Source organism: Populus euphratica, unplaced genomic scaffold (assembly GCF_000495115.2).
Source record: "Populus euphratica unplaced genomic scaffold, PopEup_1.0 scaffold122.1, whole genome shotgun sequence".
Taxonomy (NCBI): Eukaryota; Viridiplantae; Streptophyta; class Magnoliopsida; order Malpighiales; family Salicaceae; genus Populus; species Populus euphratica.
In genome coordinates this window covers 241185-250451 of record NW_011499980.1, presented here as the reverse complement: position 1 = coordinate 250451, position 9267 = coordinate 241185, and positions in this window count along the sequence as shown.

Sequence of the window (9267 nt, the reverse complement as noted above, 5' to 3'; positions counted from 1 at the left end):
AAATGCACCCACGGCATTAGCCTAGCGGTGGCAGGCGTATTTGCTCCTTCCACTGCCACAGGTTCGATCCTTGGAGTTGCATGCCTGTCAGCTCCGCGCTGCCTTACCTGCCTGCTGGGTTTGCAGAGTATTCAGTGGGCCGTGGGGATTAGTCGTGGTGCGCGCAAGCTGGCCCGGACACCCCACGTAAATAAAAAAAAATAAAAATAAAAATCAAAACCCGACAGGTGAGTTCTAAAATAAAATCAAAACCCGACAGGTGAGTTCTAAGTTTGTTTATTAAAAGATTATCTAAGACAAATGTGTTGTTTTCATGCATAGATATTACAATTTCTAAGATAAATTGTTTCTCCACATGGCAGGCTACTGTTGAGTGCTGAATATTCTTTTCCTAAATAATGCAATACTTGATCATCGCAGCAGTAATTTTCCCAGGTGACACATGAATCAGTCTCGGGGAGCCAAGTCCTATGCTTTAATGAACTAGACGTGTATCCATCTAGGAAATATCGTCAACAATGGGTTTCAAATTCCTGTTCACATGCCGTCGTCTAGAATTCAGAAGTCTACTTGTATATATATTTTGGTGCTAATTAGCTGAGACTGCAACATTTCAAATTCCATTTCGTTTTTAGTCTCTTTTGCAGCAGCAAGGAATTTGCTTTAAATTTTATTCTGGCTAGGCTTTTGTTCTCCCATCGGTTTTCTGATGATATATTTATATGATTTCTTTTTTAAATAATTTTAGAAACAACGAGGAAAGGGTAAATATGCGTTCCGGAAGTCTCTGTATATAGACTACATTCTAATAGAAGCCTCCAATCAATCTAAGTCAACTTCCAGTCTCTGCGAAGAGCACTTTTAGGGGAATGATGGGATCTTCATTGTTGCTCGCTCAATTTCTCCGCCTCCTTTTCTTCCATTCGCACTCCCAACCTACTCATTCTTCTTCCAATTTCTCCTCTTCAGTAAAATTATGCCCCGGTGACCAGAGCCTTGCTTTGCTCCAATTCAAAAACTCCTTTCCCATGTTTCCTTTTTCTCCATTTAGATTTTCATGTTATCCGCCCAAGAAAGTGCTGTGGAAAGAGGGTATAGATTGCTGCACTTGGGATGGCGTCACATGCAACATGCAAACTGGCCATGTAATTGGCCTAGACCTTGGTTGCAGCATGCTTTATGGCACCCTCCATTCTAACAGCACTCTCTTCTCCCTTCATCATCTTCAAAAGCTCGATCTCTCTCACAATGACTTCAATCGCTCTATCATTTCATCTTCGTTTGGTTGACGCATTTAAATCTAAATTCATCGAATTTTGCAGGCCAAGTTCCCCCAAAAATCTCCCATTTATCCAGATTGGTGTCACTTGATCTGTCTTCCAACTCTGAGGAGCTGATGCTGGAACCGATTTCTTTCAACAAGCTTGCTCAGAACCTTACCCAGCTGAGAGAACTCTACTTGGGTGGAGTGAACATGTCTTTGGTGGTACCCAGTTCCTTGATGAACTTGTCTTCTTCTTTGTCATCTCTCCAACTTCAGTATTATAGATTGAAAGGGGAACTCCCTGATAATTTTTTTTGCCGATCAAACCTTCAATCGCTCGATTTACAGAACAACGGAGAACTCACTGGATCTTTTCCGCCATACAATTTGAGCAATGCGCTTTCGCATTTGGATCTGTCATATACACAAATTTCAATACACTTGGAACCAGATTCAATCAGTCATCTGAAGTGATGTATCTTATTGGGTGTAATTTTGTTGGCTCGAATCTAGGTCTACTTGGTAACCTCACTTAACTCATTGAGTTGGGACTCGCAGGTAACCAGCTAAGCCGTCAAATCCCTTTCTCCTTTGGAAAACTTAAGCAACTCAAGTACTTGAATCTTAGATACAATAATTTTATTGGTCCAATTCCTGATGTTTTCGTTAATCAAACGCATGATGTTTTCGTTAATCAAACGCACTTGGCGTGGTTGGATCTCTCACATAATAGATTTGATGGTCAGATTCCATCCTCCCTTACAAACCATAAGAAGCTAGATTGCCTTGCACTTTCTTTCAATGATTTTCCTAGTAAAATTCTGGATGGCTTTGCTAACTTCACACAACTCACCAGGTTGTACCTCTCAAACAACAGGTTTGATGATTATATTCCATCCTTGGAAACCTTAATAAGCTAGATTCCTTATCATTTTCTTTCAATAATTTTTATCGTAAAATTTTGGATGGTTTTGCTAACCTCACACAACTCACTTGGTGAGACCTCTCAAACAATGGGTTTAATGGTCAAATTCCATCCTCTCTTGGAAATCTTAAAAAGCTATACTTCCTTATACTTTCTTCCAATAATTTTTCTGGTAAAATTTCAGATGATTTGTTTAAGGTCACACATCTCGAGTGGTTGGACCTCTCAAACAATAGACTAAAAGGCTTCCCTTATCAAATAAATAAGCTTTCAGGTTTAAACGCACTTTCATTATCTAATAATCAACTGATAGGATGCATCCCATCACAAATCAGTAGGCTTTCAGGTTTAAACTCTCTCGACTTATCTTATAACTTGCTCAGTGGAACAATTCCATCTTCTTTGTTTTCTATGCCTTCTTTGCAGGCTCTTCTTCTTCACAATAACCTATTGTATGGCCAGATAAGTCCGTTTCTTTATAATTCATTACAATATATCGATTTCAGTCATAACAGGTTGTATGGCCAGATTCCACCTTCAGTTTTCAAGCTTGAGAATTTGAGAACTCTAATGCTTTCCTCCAATGATAAACTAACTCGGAGCATCTCCTCTGTCATTTGCAAGCTGAAGTTCTTAGAGATTTTAGACTTGTCCAACAATGGCTTTAGTGGATTCATCCCACAGTGCTTGGGAAACTTCAGTGATGGACTCTTCGTGTTGCATCTTGGTGTCAACAATCTCCAAGGCAATGTCCCTTCAATCTATTCAGAGGGGAACAATTTGAGATATCTCAACATCAATGGCAACAAATTGAAAGGGTTGATACCACCATCCATCATCAATTGTGTGAATTTAGAATTTCTAGACCTTGGTAACAACATGATTGATGACACATTCCTTTCCTTTTTAGAAATGCTTCCAGAGTTGGAGGCTGTTATTTTAAGGTCAAATAAACTCCATAGTTTTTTTAAGGTCCAACTATCAAGTACTTTTTCTTCTAAATTACATATTTTTTACCTCTCCAACAACAGCTTGAGTGGTACTTTGCCAACAAAGATAATTAATACTCAATTGCTCAAAACATAATAGATTTTAAATTTATTCTTGCAAAAGTCACATTTGCTCTCAGTTTTCAAGAGAAAGGTAAGTTTATATCTCAACCACAATAAAATCTCAAAGGGCAATACAATAAAAATACAAGTAGTTCTAGAAGTCAACACATGGATCAAGTCAAATCAGTCATTACTCTTCGTACTGGTAAGGTAATTCAAAAATTAATTCTTGAACCTTGTGAGAAAGATGATGAGTCAATCTCTAAGAGTAAGGAAATGGGTTAAATCTGAACATCGCAAAGAAAAGATTGATTCTCCACCAGCACTTCTATTTCCTCATGCCATGATCAAACATGAAGAAATTGAGAATGAAAAAGGCACCATAAATATTGATGCAGATCTTTTATCAAGAGTGACAATAGATTCGACATTCTATATCACACCAATTGATGATTACTTTCCTAACGAATCCTTACATTCTCTTAGTTCAATGCCTTGATTTGCTAAAAATATCAATTTTCTTACTTTAGGATTTTTGCCAGCTCACTAGAGTACTGAAGACAAAAGAAAATTTTTAAGCGACGTGCAAAACTTTTATTGAGATGACCGTTACTTATTTAATTATTTTCCTGATCAAATATTTCAAAGATGCATTCCCAATAATGAGATAAGTAGTGTCATTAAATTTTATCACTTTAAGACACGTGGGGATCATTTTTTATTAAAAAAAAGACTGTAGAAATCTTACAAAGTGAATTTTACTAGCCCATCATCTTTAAGGACTTACATGCATTCCGTAAAACCTATAAAAATTATCAAAAGGTGGGATTTATTTCAAAACACAAAAGTTTTTAGATAATCTTCTATTGACTCTTAAGTCTCATCATAGTGGAGATAAACATCGTGCAATTCTTGACTTATAAACCTATTTTCATAAAGAACATGCTTGACATAGTCTTGAGAATTTGACTAAAAAAACCATATTTGCTAGTTTTTAAGAAAACTAGATGGAAAACATATCCTTGACCCATAGAGGGCACTTAAGTCATTCTTGGATGTAAAACTAAGGGAAGATGTGAGACACAATCATAACTACCTGTACATACACATACTTTTTTGAAGAATAAATAAATAAATAAATAAACGACACCTGAGCTATGAAAGAAACTTGATTTTTTGTTAAAATTATGTTATAATCATGAATGCCTAATAACATTTATAAGTATTAGTATTATTCGAATAAGATAATTAATGTAATCATGTTAACCATTTATAATCCGATTGAAACCTCTTTTGTGTGTTGTTTCTAATTAAGTAATAAAAAGAGTTTATACTATACTTGTTTAAAATACCATTAGTGAATCCTTTAATCTTGGCATTTGTTATTATCATTGTTTAATCCTTATATTGATATTTTATCTCAAAGTTCTCATCAACTTTTTCTTCTTCTTCTTCTTCTTCTTCTTCTTTACTTCTACTACTACTATTATTATTATTATTATTATTGTTATTATTGTTACTATTGTTGTTGTTATTATTGTTATTGTATTATTATTACTATTGTTGTTGTTATTATTGTTATTGTATTATTGTTATCAATCTTTTGATCGTGTCAGCACACATGAAAAACTAGCATGTCCATATTGTATGGAGAATAACAAGGCATTCAAGCTAACAAACAAGGATAAAGTTTTTTTTTTACTGTGACCGTCGTTTCTTGCCACCAAATCATAGGTACAGAAAGAATAGAAAGGATTTCTTTGTTGGTAGAGTTAAAAAGGATGTTGCACCCTCGCGACTTTCTAGTGAAGAATTACATAATATTGTGTTAGAGTACGGTGACATTGTGTTTGGTCTCTAATTAGGCAAGTAGAAGTTTTTTGGTTTTGGTTTGATCTATAATTGGGTGAAGCGAGGTATCTTTTGGGAGCTTCCTTATTAAAAGGCTAATGTTCTCCACCATAACCTTGACGTCAAGCACATTAAAAAGAATATGTTTAAGCACATTTTTAACACCGTCATGGATATGAACGGGAAGACAATATTAAGGCTAGATTGGATGTGGCGTTGTTCTATAACCATAAAAATATAACGTTGTTATTATTGAATTTTCCATTAAAATAGTAATTGGAAATGAAGAATTAAATTTCATTGTTTCATCTCAAATTTATTCTATTATTGATTGATTGATGTATTTTGTATTATTTCAATTAATTTTAATTATCATTTATGTATTTCTATAGATGTTAGTTTAAAATATATAGATGTTGACTTTCTATAGATGTTAGGTTGTATATATGATGTTGCTAGAGTCAATTGGATTGTGGTTACTATAAAAATTACAGGTTTGAAAAATATAGGCAGTCTCCAGTATAGTGGAGGTGCTGCTGAATTTTTTTAAATAATAAAAGTTAATTATATAATTATTCATATATATTTATGTAGATGCGTAGAATGAAATCTACAGCACGTCGTCAGCAAACAGTTGCAGCTAGTTCTTCTCGTAGTAAGGAGGACATATCCTTGGGTGTTGATCACAGCGAGGCATCTGCGCTAACTTGTAATGTTGCCTTTTCTAGCACGGTTTTACAGCGCAGAAGCGGTGTGCCTTCACAATAGGGTCAATTCACCAGCAAGTATCAGGCACAGTGGAAGAATGATATTTCAATGTAAGCTTGTTTAGGTTTTAGTTTTATATATATATATATATAGTTATAACATAATTTATGAACTAATTAATATTTTAATAATTTTATTTAATTTCATGTTCACAAACATTGAGGCTGCCAGGACAATAACATCAATAACATCGATATTTAAATCATCGATGGAAATTCTATTATTTTAATAGAGTCAGGTCTCTAGACATCTAGAGTGGAGACCTAATATCGATGATTGTTTCGACAATTTCAAATAGGTGTTAACTTTTAATTTCTAGTTTATTTTTAATAAATAATTTTTTTAATTTTATATTTTATACTATTTTTATTTTGAACAAATTATTTATATACATAAAATAAATTTGAGTAGGATAGCGCGCACAATAATGTTGTCAAGAGGGTATGGGAGAATCACATGACAACTAGGTAATATTAAAAAGAATATTTATTTTTTATTTATAATTTTATGTTCTAAATTCTAATTAGTTACTATGGAAGTAGGTTGCATGATTTTTGGTATAACAAAAAAAAACGAACAGATATGCGAGGGATAACGGTCTTTAAGGATGGAATGAGGTGGTTGTTTAACAGGAATTCAAATTGCTATTCATCTCGGGAGATATATAGGCGACATATATTGAGCACATGATGTCTGAGTGGTTCTCACGGTGCTCACAGTTTGGTGCTGACAACTAGAACCGACAAATTCATGGTTTGGTGACCATGCATACCAGCAACTCTATTCCATATGCTACACCTGCGAAACAGATGGTAAGATTAATTTAAATGAAATATATTATTAATTAATTTTTTATTACTTAATTATTATTTTTTTCTTATAGACTATATGTCTTGGACGTGAGCTAAGCCCAATAGATATGTTTGTAGAAACGCACATGCAAAGTGAAAACCGTTAAAAGGAGGTGCACCAGTACATTGATAATCATGCTTAGCACTTTATGACATGTTCATTTAATCATTTTATTTCATAAGTTATTATTTTCTTGAATTGAATATTATGATTATTTAAGAAAAAAATTCATGAGACCTATAATAACCGATTGAAGGAGAGAAATGGGAACGATCCTTTAACCCATTCGGATTTTGATTTGGATTTATGGATGGAGGTAGGATTGTTTAGTGGACCCGATAAAAATTAAATGTATGAGTTCTCTAACACTATGATCGAGAACTTGCAAGTGGCCCATAGTGTCTTAACCATTGAGAACTCTCAATCAATATCGAGCATCCAATCTAAGGAGTTCATGACCTTGTAACAACAATACGAGCAACTCTTGAAGGATTATGAATAACTCCGCCAAATGATCATGGACATTAGATCACAGATAGTTGATACATGTGTGACCCTTTTCTGGTTGTTTGGTACTGTTAACAACTAACCTCCTTCTCCTCTAGCTTTGCCATTGTTCTAGTTTAATGTTTTTTGGAAACACATTAAATTTAAAATGAATATTTGGATGAATATTATTCAACTTTATTTTTATATTTTTTATGTTTAATACAATTTTTTTGCATAATTGGTTTTTTATTATTAATTTATATAATTTTATATTATTTATTCTAAATATTTTTTTAATGTTTTTATAAAACCACCAAAGGATTTCTAGATGGTATTTTTCAATCAGTATTTTACCGAAAGTTGAAAAATTTTACTAAAAATGCAACAATCACTGATGTCTCTACAGACAAAAAACATCTGTCAGTATTTTACCAAGAGTTGAAAAATATTTACTGCATATGCCACCATCTCCAACGTGTATATCGACGGACATATCCCATCAAAATTTTACTGAGAGTTAAAAAATATTTATTTTATATTCCACCATCAGCAATAGAATATGCCTATCGATAAATTTCTTATTGGATTTTTTATTTGAGTGCATTTTTTGTTTGTAAAACCATCGATATTTTTCTTCTTTTTTTTTACTGATAGAATTAGCGACAAAATATGGAATTGTCAATGAAGGATATACCGACAGATATAGTTCGTTAGTGAATTAGACGATAATAATTTATCAATGAAATGGCACTCTTACTCCGACGGATTAGGTCTATCAATGAAACTATTAAATATTATGGTGCTAATAGAAAATTGATAAATACAAACAAAAAATATCAAGGGAATTACTGTGAAACAAATAATTAAAACAAAGCAAAAAAATGATGATGTTTCATATATATCAATAGAATTACCAATAGAATAAATTTTATTGATAAAATCTATTAGTAAACTATAAATATTATTATCATGTCAATTACAAAGGGAATTACCATTGGAAAATTTTATCAGTATTTTTTAGAAAGCTCTGGAATTGTTTACTTTCTAATTGCACTGTTAATTATTGTTCTTCACAAATAAAATTACCGACAAATTGAAAAGTTATTAGTATTATTTGATGGTTTTCTGAATTATTTTGATTAAAATAAAATTTTAAATTAAATATTATAGGCAATCACTAATAGATTGAAAAGTCGTTAGTGACATGTGGTGGTTTCTAAAAATTATTTATTAAAATAAAAATAAAAATTAAATATTAGAAATGAAATCACTAGCAAAATGATTAAAGATATTAATAAGTATCATTCACATACAAACTTAGCTATCAACACTACGACCATTAAGCATCATTCACATAACCTTGGTCACCCCTATCACAATACCAAGTATCATTGTAATATATCCTTAACCACCGATATTATGGTGACCAATTATCATCATTTCTCTATCAATCTCTTAGTCATTATACATACCTAATCCATACTGAGGTATGTAAGATAATTACATCTATTCCAAAGCCATTATGGCTAATACGATGTTTATCAATATAAGGTAATTATATTGATATCCTACTAATAACATAATTAATTCAACATATAATAATTTTCATGACCAAAAGATTGATGTCTTCTTACAAGTGCAGGAGTGTCGAAGTAATAAATAACCCGGCAAGACCAGGGTTGAACCACAAGGAGGTTAATTGTATCAATTATAAACAACAATTATAAATAACAACAATAAAGAAACAACAACAACAACAACAATAAAGAAAAAAAGAAGAAGAAAAAGTTGATGAGAACTTTGAGATGGAAGATCAATGTAAGGATTAGACAATGATAACAATAAATGTCAAGGCTAGAGGATCCATTAATGGTATGTTAAACAAGTATAGTATAAACTCTTATTACTCAATTAGAAACCACACACATAGGAGGTTCCAATCAAATTATAAATTGTTAACATGATTACATTAGTTATCTTATTCAAATAATACTAATACTTATAAATGTTGTCAAGCATTCATGGTTATAACTTATGTTAACAACAAATCAAGTTCCTTTTATAGC